At 37.5% G+C, this 21,798-nt stretch overlaps 1 pseudogene; it reads left to right on the top strand.

Moving 5' to 3' along the window:
* The first annotated feature begins 78 nt into the window (after positions 1-78).
* Positions 79-14,612, top strand: LOC124974276 (cell division cycle-associated protein 7-like; annotated as a pseudogene).
* Positions 14,613-21,798: the final 7,186 nt, after the last annotated feature.

The following is a 21,798-nucleotide window of genomic DNA, read 5'->3' as shown; positions in this document are numbered from 1 at the left end:
GCGATGTGGCAGTTCTTCCTGATGATAGCCTAGGCCTGCTGCTCCATCCCCACCTACCACAGTGGACAAATTGGCTTCATGCTATGCAGCAAAAACCAGACCACCAATTTCCAGGAACCCCAGCAATCACTGATACAGACACAGGTGGAGCACATGAAGCTGAAGTACTACAACATGGATGTGCACCTTGTAGCCTTTGTGCTGCCTGAATTCACCCACAAGGCCCTGAACAATGTGTGCTGAGCCCAGGTGACACTGCAATGTTGCCCAGGATCTTGGACTAGACTGGGAAGTCTCTGGGGTGCCCAGAACCCACCAGGCCTGGACCAGATCCCCTGTCTGCTCACACCTTCCAACAAGTGTTCCACCCCAGAATACTGCCCCACCTGCCCTACTGGGTGGACTCTGTGCATCTTTCTCTCTGGCATTGAGCCCCGAGCCTATACCAGCTCTGTACAGCACAATCTCTCTGCCCCTCAGCAAACATGTGTATTTATAAAAACAATTAAACATTTTGAGGTGAGTGAAGGTTTTTTTTTTCTCCTTTCAACATAATGTAAATATAAAAATGTATTCCACTCTCTTCATTCTTTTTGGTGAGAAGTTCCTTATAATCCCTAACCCTTTTTCTATATATGCAATCATGTTTTTCTCTTACTTATTTCAAATTTTTCTCCTTTCAGTTGTTTTCAGCAGTTTTAATACATATACCTACAAATAGCTTTTTAGGTTGTCAGTGTTAGTTAGATGTAAAGGGGGCAGTTTTGGTTCATCGATAACTCCCAGAAAAGACGCTCTGCAGATACAGGTCTCACACGAGGAACTTTTATTCAAGCGGACAAAACGTGTCCGCTCGGGGGAAAGGGGAAAGGGAAAGAGAGAAGGAAGAAGATGGCGCACGGTTCTTTGTATTGGAATTTCACGGGCTGGGAGGAACCAATCACGGAGGAGAATTATTACAGACTGACTGATGGACCAATGACATAGTGGAACATAATGTAGGAGGCAGGAAGGTTACAGCGACATAAGCCGGAAATTCCTAACATTCCCCCATTTCCTTTTTTATAAAAAAAAAAAAAAATTTTGGGGGGGTACATGGATGAAGGTCAGTCTTCTGTAATTACTTCCTGCTGGGGTGTGGACGTAGAGCTGGTATCATTGTGACAGGGAGAACTGGAGACTTGATAGTTTCTCTGGAGGCACATCTGCAGCCAGGCTCCAATCCTGGAGGCACACCTGCAGCCAGGCTCCAATTTTTGTGAAATCCTGATATTTCTGCAATACAAGTTGATTAATTGACATGGAAGTAAAAGACAAGGGGTGGAAGAAACTGAGAAGTTGTTCCCATAACAAGGCCTAGCAAAGCCTGGAGAGGACAGGCCTTCATTTGGGAGCTTCAACATTGTCTAGGTCATCAGGAATGTGAACACAAAATTTAGTACTAGCAACATAGATTAAGTCTATTTGTGTCTGTAGGCCTTAAACTGACTAAAAACAGAAATTCTGACTCTAGCAGTTTCTCTTGATAGTTACTATTATTTTTAAATGCCCAAGAATGGCTATCCTTTGGTTTTAACTGATTTGCTAGGTGTTTAAGATCAAACTGGTCAAAGTGACCTGTTCCTGTCTGTTAAAGAGTCAGCTAAGTTTCCACAGGGGTAACTCATAGAGAACTTAAGAGCAGTTTCTTAGCTCCATTAGTGCAATTGGTTAGGCAGGGTCTTTTCGATGAGGTGACTTTCCTTGAAAGCACCAGGGATGTCTCCCTTTTTCTGTGACCCTCCTCTGCAGCAGATGCACTGAGTTGCTTTTTCTCTAGCAGTCTCATCATTCTCCTTGCTCAGGAGGTTGTGTGACCCAGAGTTGCAAAGCTTTTTGGAGAAGTCCTCTTATTCCCTGGGTTCAGGCTGACTTTGAGGGCAAGACCCAAATATGGAGATTTTCTTGGCCTCTGTATTTAATTTCTATCTTTAAGTTTGATCTTAATCATCAAGCAAGTCAGTCTCACCAGTCATAAAGTAAGAGTACTGGGCTTTAGCTTTAATGTTTATAACTTTACAGTTATTTACCCCCTTTTTTAAATTTGGGTTTACAGTATCTGTTCTATAGGTGATGGCTTACTATTCCAAGTTAATTTACGGTGTTCACTCTTGAAGCAGTACTTCTGCAAAATATTGATCAGGCAACAATTAGAGTTTACAAGGAAAATACAAAATAGAATTACCAACAGTAAAACATTCAGTTTGTGCAATAGCTATCTTGAATTTTGGCTGAGTCACATTTTTGCTACTGCATATTACACTCTTTCTTAAATGTCATTTTACTTATACCCTATTGATGACAGGTCCTATAACAGAATATTAAATGATAGGGTTACCATTACAGACAAGTTTAATTTGGAGAACAGCAGCTTGATAAATTTTCTGCTTTAAAGGCTTGCATACCTGGAAAATATGAACACATTTAATATACAAAGAATAATCTTTTTAAGTATGTTACTCCATGGAATAATGTTATAAATTAATTAGATGTCTCTAACAAACACATTTGAGTAATCCCATACGTTGACTCCAATTCACTCATCTTATTGTAGAAAAACCAAGATATCAGACAAGTGTATCAATAGTATTTGCTGTCTCTTTTCTGTTGAAGAAAATTCCTAGAAAAGTTGATGTTAGACATTTTATAAATATTAATATTTTATTAGTTTGACCACTTAGAGACTTGTGAGTTAATTTTAAGGACATTTTACTTTTATTAGTATACCAAATTTAAATTGAACCTCATTAAATCACGTGAATTAAAAATATTTGGATCCATTTTTTAAAAATTTAATTTTTATGCACGCTTATATTTAACACAAAAGTAAAGGCCTTGTAATATTTATCTCCATTGTAATGTAACAGATGTTCAAAAATAACTCGAGTTGGATAAAAAGAACTGATCAAAAATCATTAACCTAGGTCTGTAGGATCAAAATTGTGAGCTCAAAAATACAGCATTTAAGAAAAATAAAGTCCTGGAAGAAAAATGATAATGGTTATTAATTAAAGCATGCGAAAATGAGAAGGAGAGAAAAGTTGAAAGGGAGAAAAGTATTCTGGGTTGTGGCCCAGGAGAAATTTAAAATGGACACTTTTTTTCCTTGGGCTTGAAACTGGTCTCCTACTGAGCCTTTCTACATTTACATTTCAATGTAACCCTTGACTGAGATCTGAATCTGAAAGGGGATAATATGTTCTAGCAGAAACTTGATGCTTAGGACCTTTTAATTTCTTGAATCTGTAGGGAGAGCTAAGATAAGAAAGAAAAGTTTTGAAAATAAGGAATTAGCCAAGAGAATGTGTTCAGGTTTTACTCCCTCCATGTCAGCCTCCTCCAGTAAAGGAGTTAGAATGTGTGTACGAGACCGCATGGTTGGGGAACTTGGAGGGCTTAATGGAGGAGTGGAAGGAGGAACAGAATGAGGTGAACTCAGAAGGGAAAGAAAGGTTAAAAGGTGGGGGAGAAGCCAAGAGAGGTTTAGCAAGAAAGAAAGGAAAAACAAGAAGGGGAAAAGTTCCTTTCCATTCACCAGGTTGCCCATATATGTACTTAATTATAACTAGCATAATTAGACATACAATTTTACCTAGTATAAAGCTAGAATTTAGGGTGTCATAAATAGACCATTCTGACTTACTATCTAAAGGACAATTTAGCTCTGATTCAGGGAGTAGGTGAAGGGGTTTGAGATGATTTAATAAGCATCTCAGGGGCGAGTTTGCTGGGTTGGATGTTTTGAATTTCATGGTAAGCTGAGACCCACCTGGGTAGTGGATTTGGCGTCCCAGAATCCACGGTACCAGGCAACAAGAGGTTAAAAACAATGATTAGGTCGTCACCCGAAATCACTGTTTAACTGGGCAAAAAGCCGAGAGAGGGTTTGAAGACCTGGCCAGGGTTTCGGGAGGGAGCCGCGAGAGGAGGGGGAGAAAAGCCGCAGAGCGGCGAGAGGGACTAGCAGCGGCAGAAGTGAGTAAACTTCAAACCCGAGAAAGAATCACAGCACCATAAAATTCAGACATCCACCCAACAACTAAGACCAATTATGAGGACCAAGGAGGTACCCCCACACCTCGGCAGTTGAGTGGCAGGAGCCACGAGGGGTGAAGCCGCAGGGCGGCGAGAGATGAACCTGCTGGGCGGGCAGCGAAAGGCTGCGAGCCAGCGGAGGGAGCTGGGGATTGGCCGCTTTATAATAAGGAGGGGGCTGCAGCAGACTGCAGGTGGAGGTGAGGGTAGCCGAGATGTGTTTAAATGGTCAGGGGCCTGCCTAAGGGGAACTCACCAATTTTGGAGTCCGGTGTTGTATGCAGAAAACTGGGCATCCAGGTAAATGGAAGGTGAACCTGAATCTGCGGGCGCAGGAGAAATCTGATGGGGTTCCGCTTGCTTAGTTAGCGGGAAAAAAACACCCATCCCGGGTTTCTCAGCACCAGATGTTAGTTAGATGTAAAGGGGGCAGTTTTGGTTCGTCGATAACTCCCAGAAAAGACGCTCTGCAGATACAGGTCTCACACGAGGAACTTTTATTCAAGCGGACAAAACGAGTCCGCTTGGGGGAAAGGGGAAAGGGAAAGAGAGAAGGAAGAAGATGGCGCACGGTTCTTTGTATTGGAATTTCACGGGCTGGGAGGAACCAATCACGGAGGAGAATTATCACAGACTGACTGATGGACCAATGACATAGTGGAACGTAATGTAGGAGGCAGGAAGGTTACAGCGACATAAGCCGGAAATTCCTAACAGTCAGATTTATACTATATATTCTACTTGATGTTCTCTGAGCTTCCTGAACCTGACTGTTGTCTGTCAGTGATGTTGCAAAATTCCAAGCTGTTATTACTTGAAATATTTCTTTTACTGCCTTCCTTCTCTATCTCCCCTGCCTCTCTTCATCTTCCACCTCCTCTTATTTTCCATTGGAACATGTGCTATACTGTCATAATTCTCCCATAGTTCAGGAATGCTCTGTTCATTTTTTCCTATCCTTATTTTCCTTAGCATTTCACTTTGAAAAATTTCTACTGGCATACTGTCAAACTCACTTTTTCCCCCATGTGTGTTCAGCTTACTAAGGATTCTCTTTGAGACATTCCTCATTTATGTTTCCTGAATTTAATTTCTGCACTCTCATTTGGATAGTCTCTTAGAGGTTACCTTCCTGAACTTATAGTATGATACTTATATTGTATGCTATTTCTTTAGAGGCCACAACAGCAATCATCAATTTCCAATCCAAAATTTCCCAAACCAATTCACATGTGACTCTCAGTTTCATATTTTTCCCTTTAACCTGTATTTTACTGACCATAAAACTTTGATTAATATAACTTTACAGTAAATGTTGAAATTGGAATGTTTTGTTGTCCAAATTTTTCTTCAAAATAAAGAACAGCTGGAATAACTGCTGATAAACACCTAGGTATGACTATTTCTTCACTAACAGACATAAAAATATGACAACTATGTGAAAAAGACAGGATAAATGTATGAGAATATGTTTTACATGAGATGATACAATATTAAATATGAATGAACTTAGAAAAGTAAATATTAAATCCCTAGAATTAAATTCCTAATATTACTGGAACAATTCAAAGAAGCATATTTACAAAGACAGGAAAATTAAAGGTAATTCTAATACAAATTTTTGAAGTTTTGATAAGAAAAAAGAGAAACAAAATGGAAGACTATTTAGTAGTATATACTTAATAAGATGGTAGACCAAATATAAATATGTCAGCAATTTTATTAAAGCTTAATGAATTCATGGCAAATTTAATGGCAGAAACTGAGAAGATAGGCTTAAAACATTATTAAATATATGCTGTTGACAGGTGAAGTGTTTTACATATAAAGAGAAAATGAATTCTAAATAAGTTAATGGAAAAATGTGTCATTAATTCAGTAAATGTAAGCATACCCAAACGTTTGACAAAATAGATCAAGACAATGGGTATTAGTAAAGTTATGGAGGAATATATCATCATAATAATGTGTTAATTCATAAGGGCACAATAGAAGTCATACCCACTTTACAGATTTAAATATAGTTTCCAAATACAGTGAAAAATTTTACAGAATTAAAGCAAAAAATAGAATATTCTTTAATTATAGTTGGAAATATTAAAATTCAAAGACTTCATGAATAAATTAAAAGATATGAAGAAAATTGCCAACCAACAAGTTATTTTTGCAAAACACCATATCTAACAATAGCAGAATTTTTCCCTTTTTTTTTAGTTTTTCAAATGTTTGGCACACTTACTGAAATGACCATATACTGGGCTATGAAGTAATAAACTTAAAACCATTGAGATTTTATCAGTTACATACTCTGGCCACAATAGAATTATTATATTCAATAGCAATAATAAAATGATATAGCATACCACAAAATATTTTTAAAAATTAACACCTTCTAAGTAACTGATTGGTCAAAGAAGAAATGACAGGGGCTATTAGCAAACAGCTTCAAGTGAACATTGCTCAATATGCAGACCAAAGCCCAGACTGGGTCTGGAAAGCCCAAGTTTAGCCTGTGCAGAGGCTAGTATGAACCTCAGCAAACATTCACCTCTCATTGCTCTGTGACCCTCAGGGAACAGGTGAGATAGATCATTCAAAGTGGATATTTAAACTTTTTTCTTACACACCAAGGTTAAACCTAATATCACAATGAAAATAGCAGTAGAGAGCTCCTAAAATATTGAGATAATTCAACATTTTCAATATTTCACAGACCAACTCTCTGTCAGCCTGAGTTACAAGCAGTTACTGTAGTGCTTTAGTCTCCTCAGACATTGGTAAATTCACCCTATCACACTAACCCGTTTTGATTTGGGAAAAAAGTTCCAGGCCTTAAGATGCTTAAATTAACAAATGATATACTTTAACTTGTGGGGGTAAATCCATAAAAATCCTGATAAAACTGGAGTTAAAACATTTGGAATAAATTTTAATTATATGATTAAAAATGTGTGTACGTTTATGTATATAAGCACACAAGCACATGAAAATCAAGACTTAACACATTATTTCATTTACATTTATTTTTTGTGTGTGTCTCCCCTGCACATTATTTTTTGTTCTTCCTGAAATTGGTATCTAAGTACTTCAGATTTCCTTACATCAGATTCTGAAAGCCTACATTTCAGATATCTTCACCCAAAAACAAACAGGGTTTTGAGAAAAAAGGAATTTTCACAAGACAAAACACATTTTGCATTTTCCCGTAACTAGGAGAAAACAAAAGTAAAAAGTCAGTACAGGATCCTTCAGTGCATACTGACCTCTGGAAGGTCAGAAAGAAATGCTGTGAAACTGGTTGCACCCCACTCCCCGGACATGCTGCAGTGCAGGGCACCGCAGCAACTCACCCTCTTTTTCTTCCAAATTTCTTCTCTCTTGAATTTGCGATCCACGGACGAGAAAAAGCATTCAATGAAGATGAATGGTAGAAAACCAGCAGGTTAACAATGGAGCTCCTGGTAGGTATTCTTCCTCCAAATGTGTTCGGCAAGTGGTGCCAAGGGGTCTATATAGCACTTATGTTACTGTGATTGGTCCACAGTTATGCTAATTAGGGTTTGCAAGTGTACCAATGCTATTGGTCCAAAATGTGGAAATGCTATTGGTCAATTCTTGAGTCAGGGATTCATTCAGCTCTGCTCATTTCCGTTTTCTCAATGCCGGTAGAGAAGTGGGAGGTTGAGGTCCTGGATGGCCCTCAGGTGCTGTGTGGGGCAGGCTACTGCAACAGGCCTCCCTACTCTTTCTGTGTCTGATGGCTACAGGGTGACAAGTCAGCAAGCCTTAGTTCCGCTTGGTGCTGGCTCGCTGTGCTTGTGTGGCAGCATTCATGCTGCAACAGGGCCTCCAGTGCTCAGACCCACCCAGGCCTGACTCCACCACTCCAAGGTTCAACTGTCTCTCTCAGCTGGAGCCACTCGCAGGCTGTGAGGCCCAGAGCCCTATCAACAGTACAGCATCCATTGAAGAAAATGTGCAAAACCTGATATTTCCATCTCCTGGGCATCTTCAAATTTTATGTACTTATAGTTTATATTGTTCTTCACAGAGAGATAAGACTGGCTTTCAAGGTGAGCATCCCAGAGAGCATAGACAAAATAGTTTTCATTCAGAAGGCAAGGCTAGCCACTTGTGTTTTATAAAAGAGTATATGAGTAGAGCAATCAATTGTCAAACAGAATCCTTCCTATGTGGAGGAGAATGACTCAGTTTTTGCAAATAAGACCAGAGCAATTCTATTAAGGCAGTCATTCTAGTGGAACTCTTCTATTTATTTCTAAAACACATTGTCAGTGTTCACTCACTGATGTGAATTTATAGTAAAAACAATTATATAAAATTTCTCTGATTGAATTTGAACAGTGTGATGCAGGCTAGGTAAATAATAAAGCTACAGGTACTGAGGTGAGCTCATCTAGCCAATACAGGAGCTTTAATGAAAACAACTTACCATGAAAGAGACATAGACATGAAAGTATTTGCCAGGAAATTTATTATGTTCTCTATTGGAAAACACATTAGAGAAAAATGTACATAAGCTTTTCAACAGTAAAGAATATCAACTAGAAAACAAAACTATAAAAAACCATATTCCCAAGGAGGCAGAGGGTGATTACAGGTTTCCAGAACTGCAAAATGAATCAAATAAATTTCATTTTGTTTATAGTTTCTGTGAGTGAAGTTTTGCTACAAGAGCAGGAAATAAATTTTCTTCCCTTCCTAATTGTTACCTTCATTTTATTTATTTGAAGCATCTATTTTGAAACAATGAAATTTGGAGCGGAGTTGAAGATAACAGATTTTTATTAACCAAAAATTTATTTGCATATACCAGCATAACACACCATCCTGGGAAATTAGTACAATAGAACAGATGGAAAAACAATGTTCTGTATATAGATCGTACAGCCCTGAGAAAGTTCAATTCCAGGTATGGCACTCAGCTTTGTCATCATCAACTTTCTCCTAATATAATAATGTAATTTAATTCTGAAATTTCAAATTATATGGGAGATTTAACTGAAATAGTTTATCCTCTCATTACTCTGAAAGAAAACCTTCAGCATGTGGTGATCAATGCAACAATACTTTCTTAAATTCACATTTTCATATAATATCCAAAACTAAGGCAGGTCTGTACCGGTTTAATCATTCATGGACAATACACTGTATTTCAATGCCTAACTAAAACAGATTTAATTGCTAAATAATATTTCAAAGAACAGAACTTCACTTTAATCAAAAACAAGCTTACAAGGCAATTTTCAACTTCAGCAAGCTTTTTATTTTTTTTCCAGCTGTGTGTCCCTGTTAATTGTCCCTGTTGATTCCTGAAATTATATGAAAAGTGTCCCAGATTTTGAAGTAGTGTACATTCAGAGGTTTTTCTTTTATCAGTTGATGAAGTATCTGTGATTAGAACTTAATTGACATTTATAAGATGCATTACCCCACCTTGTATATTTCAGAACATGATGATTGAGCATGAACAAAGTCTGAGATCCCCCAGCAATGGGAGTGCTCCTAATTAGGCATCTGGTTTTGCAAATACTAACCTCATCTGCAGGAACATCAAAAGATAATGTAGGGACACCAGCAGAACAGCTGAGGTCAACATTAAATTTGAAATATTTAAAGTAGATACAAAACTTTTCTTGAATGCAAACAAATATGTTCATTCTTGTGGGTGATGGTGCTATTGGTAAAACATGCTTCCTGATATCCTACACAGCAAACAAATTTCCATGTGAATATGTTCCCACTGTTTTTGAACTATGCAGTCACAGTTATGATTGGTGGAGAGCCATATACTCCTGGACTTTCTGATACTGCAGGGCAATAGGATTATGACAGACTACAACCACTAAGTTATAAACAGATGTATCTCTAGTCTGTTTTTCAGTGGTCTCTCCATCCTCATTTGAAAATGTGAAAGAAAAGTGGGTGCCTGAGATAACTCAGAAGTCCAAAGACTTCCTTCTTGCTTGTGGGGACCCAAACTGATCTCAGAGATTGCCCATCTACTATTGAGAAACTTGCCAAGAACAAACAGAAGTCTATCACTCCAGAGACTGCTGAAAAGGTGACCCATGATCTCAAGACTGTCAAATATGTGGAGTGTTCTGCATTCACACAGAAAGGCCTAAAGAATGTGTTTGATGACTGTTGGCTGCCCTGGAACCTCCAGAACCAGAGAAGAGCCACAGGTGTGTGCTACTATGAACATCTCTCTAGAGTCCTTTCTGCATAGCAGGTGGTTGGTATCATACTGAAAGCAATGTTAAAATCAAACTAAAGATTAAAAATTAAAATTCACTTACACAATAATGACAAATACCCTGCACCTACCCACATGCACTCGTGTGAGACAAGATCCATAGGTATGCCCCTCAACATCATATATCCTTATAATCATGAATTTTAACATATTTCACTTCTGCTTCATATCTATTTTTAAAACATCATCTCTAATTTCATTTGCTATTCTTGAGATAAAAATTTTTAAGGAATCATACTTTCATAATTGAATAAATGTACACTAAGTGAAATACAGAAATACATATTTAGGCATTTAAATGCATCACACATATGCGTGGGTATGTATGCTCTTAAAAATGAGAGTGAGATGGTACCAAATACAACACCTAATAACTGTGAAGAAGTCACTGATAGCTGAGCATATTTAATATTTTAGTTTAGCTAAGTATTTATAAGAAAGTACCTTTTCTTTTTGCATTATAACCCTAGTTACTTTCCCATTGTCTTTCTAGATTTTTTCAACTAATGTAGGTGTCTGAACTAATTCAGCTCCAAAGCATATTTATGCAAAAATTAAAACCCCAATATCAATAAACTGTGATTTATAAAATAGTGTGAATGGATTTGTTATTTTAAAATCATTGCCTTTGTTACTAATTCATGAGTTTCAATCATTTACTGTATGGCAAGCATCATTCACCCAGATTGAATATTAATCCAAAACAATTTAAAACATTTGTACAAGAAATGTATCTCAACTAGAGTATTGGGACTTTTGTCCAAAATGTTTTCATTCCCCATTAATTTCTATTATCTGAAAACATATCAATTAGGTATTTTAAGTTTATACAATATATAAAAAGTCAATATTTATATCTACATTAGTATATGAAATTAATCTCATGAGAATGTATGTATGACTACCAAGAGGCACACAGAGCCATTTCCTTAGTCACTTCAGACTCAGCAGACCCCAAGTGTCCTAGATGCCTGCTGCTGGTTGGGCTGTGGCTCAGTGGTAGAGAACCTGCCTAGCACATGTGAGGCACTGGGTTCAATCCTCAACACCACATAAAATAAATGAAAATAAAATAGAGATACTGTGTCCATGTACAACTCAAGAAAATTTTTAAAAAGAAATAAAAGAAAAGCCTGCTGAAACACATCATAAATTCAAGATTTACTAAAGAAAAACTAACATTACCTAACAAAAATTGATGTTTAAACCTGTTAACCAGGACAATTGTCATAGGATATGAAATATTCATTTGATCTGGAAAAAGGTATCCTATCCAGATAGAAGAAAAGACTATATTCTTACCAAAAAATCATTTGGTTACTACACAATCTATAAAAGAAAATTAATTGTATGGCCATAGTGTAGGTTTAAGACATGATATTAACATGGTATATGGTATAAAACTACTTAGGGTAACACTACAGAAGCCAGTTAAATTCAGTGCCTTCCTTCACTAGAGACCCAACAGTTATGTCAGTGACTATATTCCAATATTAACTTCCCTCACCCTCCTACCTCTTTTTAATTAATAATTTAATTCTTCTTGACCAAGCTTTTTCTTATGACTTTTTGACACTTTTAAAATTGAATCTGACATAAAATAAAATGAATGTTATTGTTTTTATATTCCTATGATCAGCTTCCTGTGTTCCTCAAGTTCAACACAATGTGACATCTTCAGAGATAACTCCTAGAATTTCACTAATAGTGTAAAACTGGGAGCAATGTAACATTACATCAACAGTATAAAAAATAAATCTCAACATAATTTACTCTCACTAGTGAATGTAGTGAAATATTTCATTTTATATATCTTTCCATAGATATGTCATGGATTTCAAAATTTCACAGTTAGATATATGTGATGTTTGTAATTAATTTTAAATTGAAATATATCACCTTATATTACTCACCTTTTATTTTCTTTTGTTCATAATATTGCATATTGACTACAGTTTTTCCAAGTGTCTTTAAGGTACTATGTTTTGCAGTATGCCAGCTGATGCGTTTTCCAAGTGTTACTTATGTTTATTTTTCTGCCTCATAATTTTGTTTACATTTGCTGTGGAGATTTTAGAAATCATCAAGATTGTTTGGTATAGGAAGGAAATCAATCCTGGACTGTTTAATTACTTGCAATCTTCCTGTTTTTCCTTGGATACATTTTCATCCTTACATACATTGTAGATTTTTTTAACCCTTTCTAATACAGCTCAGCTAAATTTCCCACAATAGTTTGCTTTATATTGTCATACTATTTTATGCTGAAAGTAAATCATGATATTCAGGAAGAAAAACATCAAACTCAATATTGTAAAATAAGCTACCGTTTGAAATTTTTGCATGCAGATTTAACAAAAAGAATTGAAAGAAAGAGTAAGGTTTACATGAAAAAATAGCTTTAATTCTGATGAATTGCTTACACATCTCAGTCTTTTTGTGCTTTAAAATTGGCTTGGACATTTAGGTACAAAGACTCCTGTTTTATTCACATCTAAAATGAAATAGAAAAGAGAAGGAAAACAGAATAAAATATAAAATGTTATAAACCTGGAGGCAGCTCACACTACAGTTCCTGTGTGGGACCACCAAGCGGCTGCTAGGCTCACCCAGCCCAGAGTACAACCTGTGCACCCGCCACCAGCATAGAGGCTTGCCGCGAAAGGGTCTCAGAGTATAGAACCTAAAGAAATTCAGATACTTGAAGTTGATTTCCATGGAAACCTTATCATTCTTTGATGACAGTTGTGGCAGCTTTGCTTCTGATGGTTTTGCAAAGGAGAGACTGTGGGCAAACCACCAAGGCTGTAGGCCCTGCAAATAGTACAGACCCTCTGGAATTCTCAAGATGGTCATAAACTTCCCAGTACAAACCACCAGGGGGGCAGCCAACAAAACACAGCACCCCCAAGCCCTCCGAGAATTTTTAAAAAGGAGAAAAAAGAAAATCTGTACATCAGTCGTATACTAATAAAACCTCCCAGTGTTCAGTAGCCTGATGCATGAGAGGTACCTGACAATGAGCTTCAAGTCTCCAGCAGGCATCTCAGGATGGGATTTGCCCCACCCAAAGATCAGAGCTACAGCTTCCAGGATTATCCAAGATGGCCGCTCTGGCTTCGAAATGTGTTGGCAAATGGGGAGCTGCAGCTCAGGGGTGGATGTGGTCAGCTGGAGGTCCTGGAGACTGGATGCAGTTGGTCTGGCAGGGATCCTGGAGGTCTGGTGTGTTTGGTGTGGTTGTGGGATCCTGGAGGCCAGGGGCAATCAGTCGGTCTGGGGTCCTGGTGATAGGGCGTAGTCAGTTGGTCTGGGGGTCCTGGCAGCAGGGAGCAGTCAGTCGATGTGAGGGCCCCAGAGGCAGGGAGTGATGGGTTGGACTGAGGGATCCTGGAGACGGGGCTCAGTCAGTCTGGGCAGGGGTCCTACGGGGCCTGGCTGTTGTCTCAAAAATGGCCCTCCGAGCATTTTGCCACTGATTCCAATTCTGATTCAGAGATGAAAGCAGCACAGACTCTCTTGAGAAAATGGCTTTAAATATAAAACAAAACAAAGCAATGTTCACAAAAATCATGTCAGAATTAGAAAACTTTCCTTGTTCCTTCCCTGGAAGATGTTCCCTTCCAGACCCAAGATCAGTAAGTGGATCACAGTCACCACAAAGTGTAGATTCCCAGTTGTGGCTTCCAGGGGGAACTCTGACTGGAGAATTTATCTTCTGACTAGGTCAAGGTCCTAGATCTTGGGGTCCCTTAGTGCTCTTCCCACAGAAGAGGAGGAAGAAGAAGAGGAAGAGGATAAGTTCATGTTGATGAGGAAGTGGAAGACTGTGAACAGCTACATGGAGGATGATGATATGCCCAGAAGTCAGAGACCAGGATCCATGTCTCTTCTACACATAATTCATCCAGTGGAAGGAAGGAATCACAGATGAAGACTTGGAGAACATCTGTAGCAACTCTTGAGAGAAGATGTATAACCATTCACCAGGGTAGTAGAACCCCAACCCCTGGGGCATTTGAGGCCAGTTGTGTGGGCCCTGCCTTTGAAACTGTTATGATGAAGAGGTCAAGGATGCTTTGCTCAATCCAAACTGGCATTTCCCATGTTGTCAAGGAATCTGCAACTGCAGTTTCTACTGCCAGGGAGATGGATGGTGTGCAACTGGGGTCTTTATGTATTTAGCCAAGTATCATGGCTTTGGGAATGTGTGTGTTACTTGAAAAGCTTGAAACAGGAATTTGAAATGCAAGCATAATACTTACAGATGCCAGTTATCTGCTTCTCACACTGTCCTTAAAGTTCTCAGTTTTGTCATTGATTGGAACCTGGTTAAGCATCTTGACGATCAGTCTGCTTTATGGAAAACTCAAATCAAGTTCATATCATTAGATTGGCATGTGTTTCTGGACTATCATGGGGGAGGGTGGGAAGCATTTGGCTAGTTACACTTTACCCTCCTATAGTTTCTCCTCTGCTTCCCCTGCCCACATCTCATAGCCTCCCTCTCTTTTTCCAGTGGTCCTATCGGTGGTCACTTAGTTTCAGAATTTTTTTAAGTGGCAATTTTAAAAGCATATTTGATTAATTGGTGTTGAAATTGCCCTGAAATTCACCCATAAAACCTGACACTTGGATACAGGATACCAAAGTGTTAACTCTTCTATCAAACTCCAGAGAGCAGCCCTCTAAGTTGTTTATACAGAAACAATCCTTATGATTTTCATGTTCACACTAGTTATTTTTAGCAGAATTAAGGCATGAAAATCTTAGAACTATCTGGAAACATCAGATAATTGTTGTGAAATGAAATACACTACTTTTTATTGCTCTCATGAGACTACCCCATGTATTGTAGTTTCTGTAAAACTCCTTGCAGTTGAGACTTTGTTGCCACTGGTTTCTTCCACCCTGAGGTTAAGCCCTGCATCCTGTTTACAGTTGTCCATAGGTCCATGGGCAACATTGCACTGCACTACTTAAAACTACTGCCTTAGGAGATATTCTGGGAAGTAAGGATGGAGAAACCTCAGAGTAGTCTTATTCATATTCTTGCTAGAAAATTTTTAGAAACTAATAATAATTAGTTTATCATTCTTTGCAATTTCTTATATTATCCCTGGGAGTTTCTGTGCTCAGGGATTTTAATCTGGTTTTAAGCATTTTATCATAATGAGAAGTACCTTTTCAGAGATAAGTAGCTTCCAATGGTTTTTTGCTTTATATCGCTGCCTTGTTTTTTAACATTTAATAGTATTTTTAATAGTAAAGAAAAACAAAGTTCAAATGCCCAACAATAGTTATGTTTAACATTTGGTATAAATATGAATAAAGATAAAAGGCTGCTGAGTAAACACTGGAGTTAAATAAATGCATATACATATAATTAACTATAATTTATTTTATGAATAAATAAGAAAAAGTCACTGGCTAAAAAGGATTTGGTTTCTAATATTATTAATTTGGAGTCCTCCACTCCCCAGCAAATTTCCCATTAGGCCAAACTGACAACTCTCCCTGCCAGGCATCACAACAAACCATTCCACTGGCCCCACAGATTTGGAGGAAAATGTTTGGTCTGTGGTTCTACAATCTTTATTCTAACCTGGTACCAGCTTGAGAAGCAAACCCTTGCTTTTGGTCACCTGACTTTTTTTTTTTTTGGTACTGGTGATTGAATCCAGGGGTTCTTAAGCACTGAGCCACATTCCTAGTCCTTTTCAAATTTTGAGGCAGGGTCTCACTAAGTTGCTGAGGCTGGTCTCAAACTTACGATTCTCCTGGCTCAACCTGCTGGATCACTAGGATTACAGGCTTGAACCACTGTGACCTGCTTGTTTTTCAATTTAAAAGAGAAAGGGAGGGAGAGAAGAAACTTACCAAAATTAAGACCAACCAGTAGGAATGGAAGAACATTCCATACCATTCCAGTAGGAATGTTCTTCCATACCATTTCAGTAGGAATGTTCTTAACCTCTTTGTTGAGCTTTTGACTGATGTATGCAACCACAGAATAAATATAACCTTCCCACAAAATGGCAGGCTAAACCAGCAGCTTCTGGCAAGACCGTGTTGCCTAAAGGGTAGGGCTAGTGATGTGACTCGAGTAGACTCTGCAAATGAGGCCTTGCCAACAACCAGTGGATAGACACATAGTATCCAGCACCATCCTTGGGTCCTTCTCCTGATTTTCACAGGCAGGACCTGTGTGAGGGGAGTAGCCGGTATTGCTGTTGGAGAATGGCTGTAGTGTTTTCCGGGGCACAGCCTGGACAAATGATGGCAAACCTTCCAGACATAGATAAGTCAACCACAGTAGAATGGAGGCGACCCTCAGGGTTCTGGCCATCCCCAATTGGTCCCCCATCAATGACTAGTGACAAATGAGGTCAGAGATCTTGCAACTCTTCATCATTCAGAGAACTTGCCTGGGAGCTGAGGTTGGCACTGGTGAGAGCAAGAGGTCTCTCAAACATCTGGGCCAAGTCCCGCATGAAGGCATGGTCAGGAGGAATCTGGATACCTACAAGAGGGGTAAAAAGGTTCAGGTCTTTGTTGAGCTCTTCAGAGCATTCCATCACCAGGGTCACTGGACCTGGCAACAGAACCTGTGGACCTGGCCATCAGGGCGGCCCACAGCGCCTTGGTCCAGTCAGTGCACTCAGGGCTTGTGGTCTGCACGGAATTACCCCAGAACTGCAATAGCTGGGCCGCTAGCGCTGCTAGAGCAGGGCTCGGCAGGCAGAGGAGACGTTCATTGCGAGCGGAGCCCATCTGTCCCTCGCCCAACCCTATGCTGACAACCATTCTCTGCCATTTTGTTTCTGGGGAGATTTCATGTGTCACCCTTTCACTTTCCTTTTTCATAAATCATTATTTGGTAGAAGCAGAATTTTAAGTGTGTGTCCAGTTTATGTGCATGTATAGCTTGTTGCTTTACCCATTCATAGTACAGCTTTTTATCTGAAATGCTTTTATACAAAATTTTAATTTTAATAATAAAACACTTTGTTATAAACTAATATGAATTTAGAGAACCCTTGTCTTGGCAGACATGGAGAAACACAGAATGGAAGGAGATCATTGGGCATTGAGATAAGAAATAGCTAATTATTAATTAAGACCAAAACCTTAATGTTTATTTCCATTTTTCTTTTTATATGTTCAAGACTTGATTTATGAGAGCAAGGATTTTTTTTTATGTTTTAATTTTTTAGGGCCTAGCACTATAGGGAATGATTACAGCAATGCTTGTTATGTGAACTGGACATTTAGCAGACTAAAAAAGTTGGCAAATGGAGTAAAATAATTTAATATACAATTTAGAATAAGCTGCATAGTAAGCTCATATAATTGTTTTTACATTTCCTTTAAAATGTTTTCTTTCTCTGAATTAAAACATAGTCTAAACATATACAAAACATATAATACATGAATTACTTGTGTTTTCTAGCTAGGCAAAACTTTGGATATATGCCACTAAAAGACATTTATTCCTTTCCCAACATCACCAATCTTACTTATTTATAAATTTTGTTGCTTAACTTTCACTTTATTCCGTCTTCCTTTTCTTATCTAAGAGATTCCATATGAATAACTTTAAGGAATCTTGAAGTAATGTTCTATCTTATAAATATAATTTTCCATTTCTTCCATAGTATTCCAGTTAAACACACACATACCACAAATCTTCCCTGTGTTTCACCACTCAGACTTTTCCAATTGATCATTGATACACCTAAAGAGTCTGTTTTTTAATACACTTAATATCAGGCTAAATCTTTAGAGATTTGATAGGCATTAGATAGATTTCTTTTTAATTTTCAGAAGAAAAATCAGAATGTCTCATAACTATCAAAATGAGGCTCAGTGGGAAATACATTTAAGACTTTGACTAAGGGGAGAAAAGAATTTCTTGTGTCTAAGTACTCCAATGACAAATTTCATAGGGCAAGAGGTTTTAGTTGAGTGAGTTACTTTCTAGACTTTAAATAGATAATGTATGATGTCAGACACTTTGGTATTCTATGTAAAATTGGTAGGTTAATAATGGACTTTAAAGAAAATTGGCTCATTTATATTTGGGATGACAGGAGATGCTAAAATTAACTACATAAAATAGATTTTACTCAATTTTACTTAAATATTTCAAGTATATCTTTGGGGATTTTATTTTATAAGAAAATATTTTCCCTGAGTATTAATGGTGCAGAAAACTGGCAATAGATACTCTTCATTATTGTGAAATTATGCCTTGGCTTTTTAATTGAAACATTTACAAGATTACTTTGTCCCTCATGATGAAGTTATGATCAGCAAGTGTCGGGGTGCCCGGGACCCCTGGCCCTAGGTGTGGCTAAGATGGTGCCTGGCAGTGAGCCAGAGCAGTTAACTTTTGCACAAACAACTGACATTATTTTGAGGAAGTTCCAGGGATTGGTTGAGTTCCCTCGTGGACAGTGCATGATCACTGCATGTCTGCATTTACTGCCTGTATCTGTTCATGCTCTCCCCTCGTGCTCAAAAGCTGATTGGTTACAGTAATATATATATTGGAGTGTAAGTTCCTCTAAGAGGAAGAAGGAGAACAAAGAAAGAGAACAAAGAAAGAACTGAAAAGGCTGAAAAGAACCAGGTGTCGTGTCTCTCTGCGGGCGGGGAGCGCGATAGGTGGTGCCGAAACCCGGGAGCCTTACAGGTAAAGTAAGAGTAAGTTTTTTTTTTTTTTTCTTTCATTCAAGATGTAAATAGTCCGAGAGTAAGTTTTCATTCAAGACGTAAATAGTCCGAGAGTAAGTTTTCATTCAAGACGTAAATAGTCCGAGAGTAAGTTTTCATTCAAGACGTAAATAGTCCGAGAGTAAGTTTTTCAATTCAAGACATAAATAGTCCGAGGATAAGATAGTGAGACAGTCTCGACGTTCGCAGCATTGCGACAAGCTGAAGTAATTAAAAGGTAAATCTAAGCAGTGATATTCATTTTAAGACCTTGAGTCCGAGCAGTGATATTCATTTTAAGACCTTGAGTTCGTCAGTGCAGGGATCCAGTATAAAGTACAATGTTCATATTAAGACCTTGAGTCTGAGCAGTGATCAGAGCTGTGTGTGTGGTGTGTTATTTTTGTGTTTGTTGTGTGGCTTTTTTGTGTGCTTGGAGCTCTTAGTGCTGTAAGATTTAATCATAGGAACAGAACTGTCTAAAACTAGGCTAATTCAGAAATTTCATAAGAACAATAATTTTTCACAGACAAGGGTAAGTTAAGTGGTAAGTAATAAAGTAATAAAATAATAAAGCAATAAAGTAATAAAGTAAGTAAGGCTAGAAAGCCCGGTAACAGAGAAAGATTAATAGGCTTTAAGCCCGGTAACAGAGAGAGGTTAATAGGCTGAAAGCCCGGTAAAAGTTCACAGAAGGCAGACTCATTGCCCGGTAAAATTAGTTAGTTTCAATTTATGAAGGGGTACCAAATTGTGTGTGTGGTGTGTGTACTTTTCGTGCTGTTTGTGTGGTTCATCTGGGTGATTGGGTTAGCTCTTAGCAGTGTTAGAATTTGACCATGGGAACAAAACTCTCCAAAACTAGAATGCAACAGCCTCTTAGGGAGTTGCTAAAAAGTCATGGAATATTCCACAGTGGGAACATAAAATAGTAGCCATAGTCCCCACAAGTATTGGGAGATAATTGTTTCATGATTTTCTGCATTCAAACCTAAACCTGATTTCTCAACCAGGAAAAAAAAGGGTTAAAAAGTCCTGGGTGATCCTCCCTCCCCTCTGCCTGGCCTTGTCAAAGCCTGCAATGGAATGTAAATTACAGCAGTCTCTGCGGGAAAAGGGGGGGGGTAACCTGAAGAAAAGAAAAAAAAGGTGTCCGTTTTAAACTTAACTAACTTATTTTCTAGGATTCTTCGTTTGTTTTGTTTTTTCTTTAATGCTGTATTTTTGAGCTCATAATTTTGATCCTGCATACCTAGGTTAATGATTTTTTTTCTTTTTGATCAGTTCTATTTTTTATTCAACTGAAGTTTTTAAACATCTGTTTCATTGCAATGAACATTTACCTATAAAGTTACAAGGCCTTTGATTTTGTGTTATGTGTTATGTCGTGCTGTCTAATGTCATGTTTTGTCAAAACTGAGCGCTCTTAAAATTAAAATTTAAAAATGGATCCAAATACTTTTATTCACGTGATTTAAAAAGGTTCAATTTAAATTGGGTAAACTAATGAAAGTAAAATATCTTTAAAAATAACTTGCAAGTCTCCAGGTGGTCAAACTAATGAAATGTTAATGTTAAACAATGTCTAATATCAATTGCTTCTAGGACTTTTCTTCAGCAGGAAAGAGGCAATGGATCCTGTTCAGGACACTTGTCTGATATCTTGGTTTTTATAAAATAAATAAATTGGAGTTAACATGTATGGGATTACTCAAATGTGTTTGTAGAGACGTCTGGTTAATTTACAAAGTTAAAATGCTAATTGTTAAATAACATCAAGTACTTTTAACTCCTTAAATTACATGGGGTAACATACTTAAACATTATTGGTGTTTTCATAGGTTGGTAAATAAAAAGGGTTTAAACTTGCTTTGTGTCATCACTAAACTAAAAACAAGGTTATTAGAAGTTATGTCCTAACAAGTGGAATTCTATATATAAAGGGTCCCAAAAGTTTCAACTGTGTTTCAATTAAGAGTACTATAAACAACAAAATATTTAATCTTATTAAAATAGAGTGATTTATCTAAATTCAGAAATTTCATAACAGTTGTTTCAGAATGTGAACAAAAAGGGGTCAACAAATAGGAAAGAGAAAATAAAAGGTTCTGGGTTTGAAAATGTATTTAAAAAAAATGTTTCTGGGTAAGAAAGTGCCTGCGTGATGGAATACATGAGGGTCTAAGTGCTAAGAAAGTCTGTGTGTAAGTAAAGGGCAAGTTTCAACAAGTCTGTGTGTAACTAAGTTGGTTGTATGTATGTGAAACAGCTAAAGCTATTTAAGGTTTTTCCTAAAGTGAAATACTAATGTGTTGATATAAACCAAAGTTTAATCTACATGGTAAAATGACATGATAAAATGGCAAGGATTTCTTAGAAACACTAATTTACTCTTAACTTTGTGTCTATTAAGTTTTATTCTTTAGAACAATTAGTCTTAAAAATTGGGGTGTATACAATTATGGTTAAACAACTGTTAAAGTATTGTACTGTGTTACAGAGTCTAAATTTTTCTTTAAAAACTAAATTTGGTAAGAAAAAAGGTGTCAAGGTAATTGTGAAATGGTTTCTAGTTGTATATTAAATGTGTTCATATTTTCCAGGTATACAAGTTTTTAAAGCAGGAAATTTATCAAGCTGCTATTCTCCAGATTAAACTTGTCTGTAATAGTAATCTTAAACTTATAAAGAGTAAATTTTAATTGGGAATTTATTTCTATCATTTA

Source organism: Sciurus carolinensis, unplaced genomic scaffold (genome assembly GCF_902686445.1).
Source record: "Sciurus carolinensis unplaced genomic scaffold, mSciCar1.2, whole genome shotgun sequence".
Classification (NCBI taxonomy): domain Eukaryota; kingdom Metazoa; phylum Chordata; class Mammalia; order Rodentia; family Sciuridae; genus Sciurus; species Sciurus carolinensis.
Note: the sequence above shows the minus strand (reverse complement) of the source record. Positions and strands in the feature narration are given on the sequence as shown.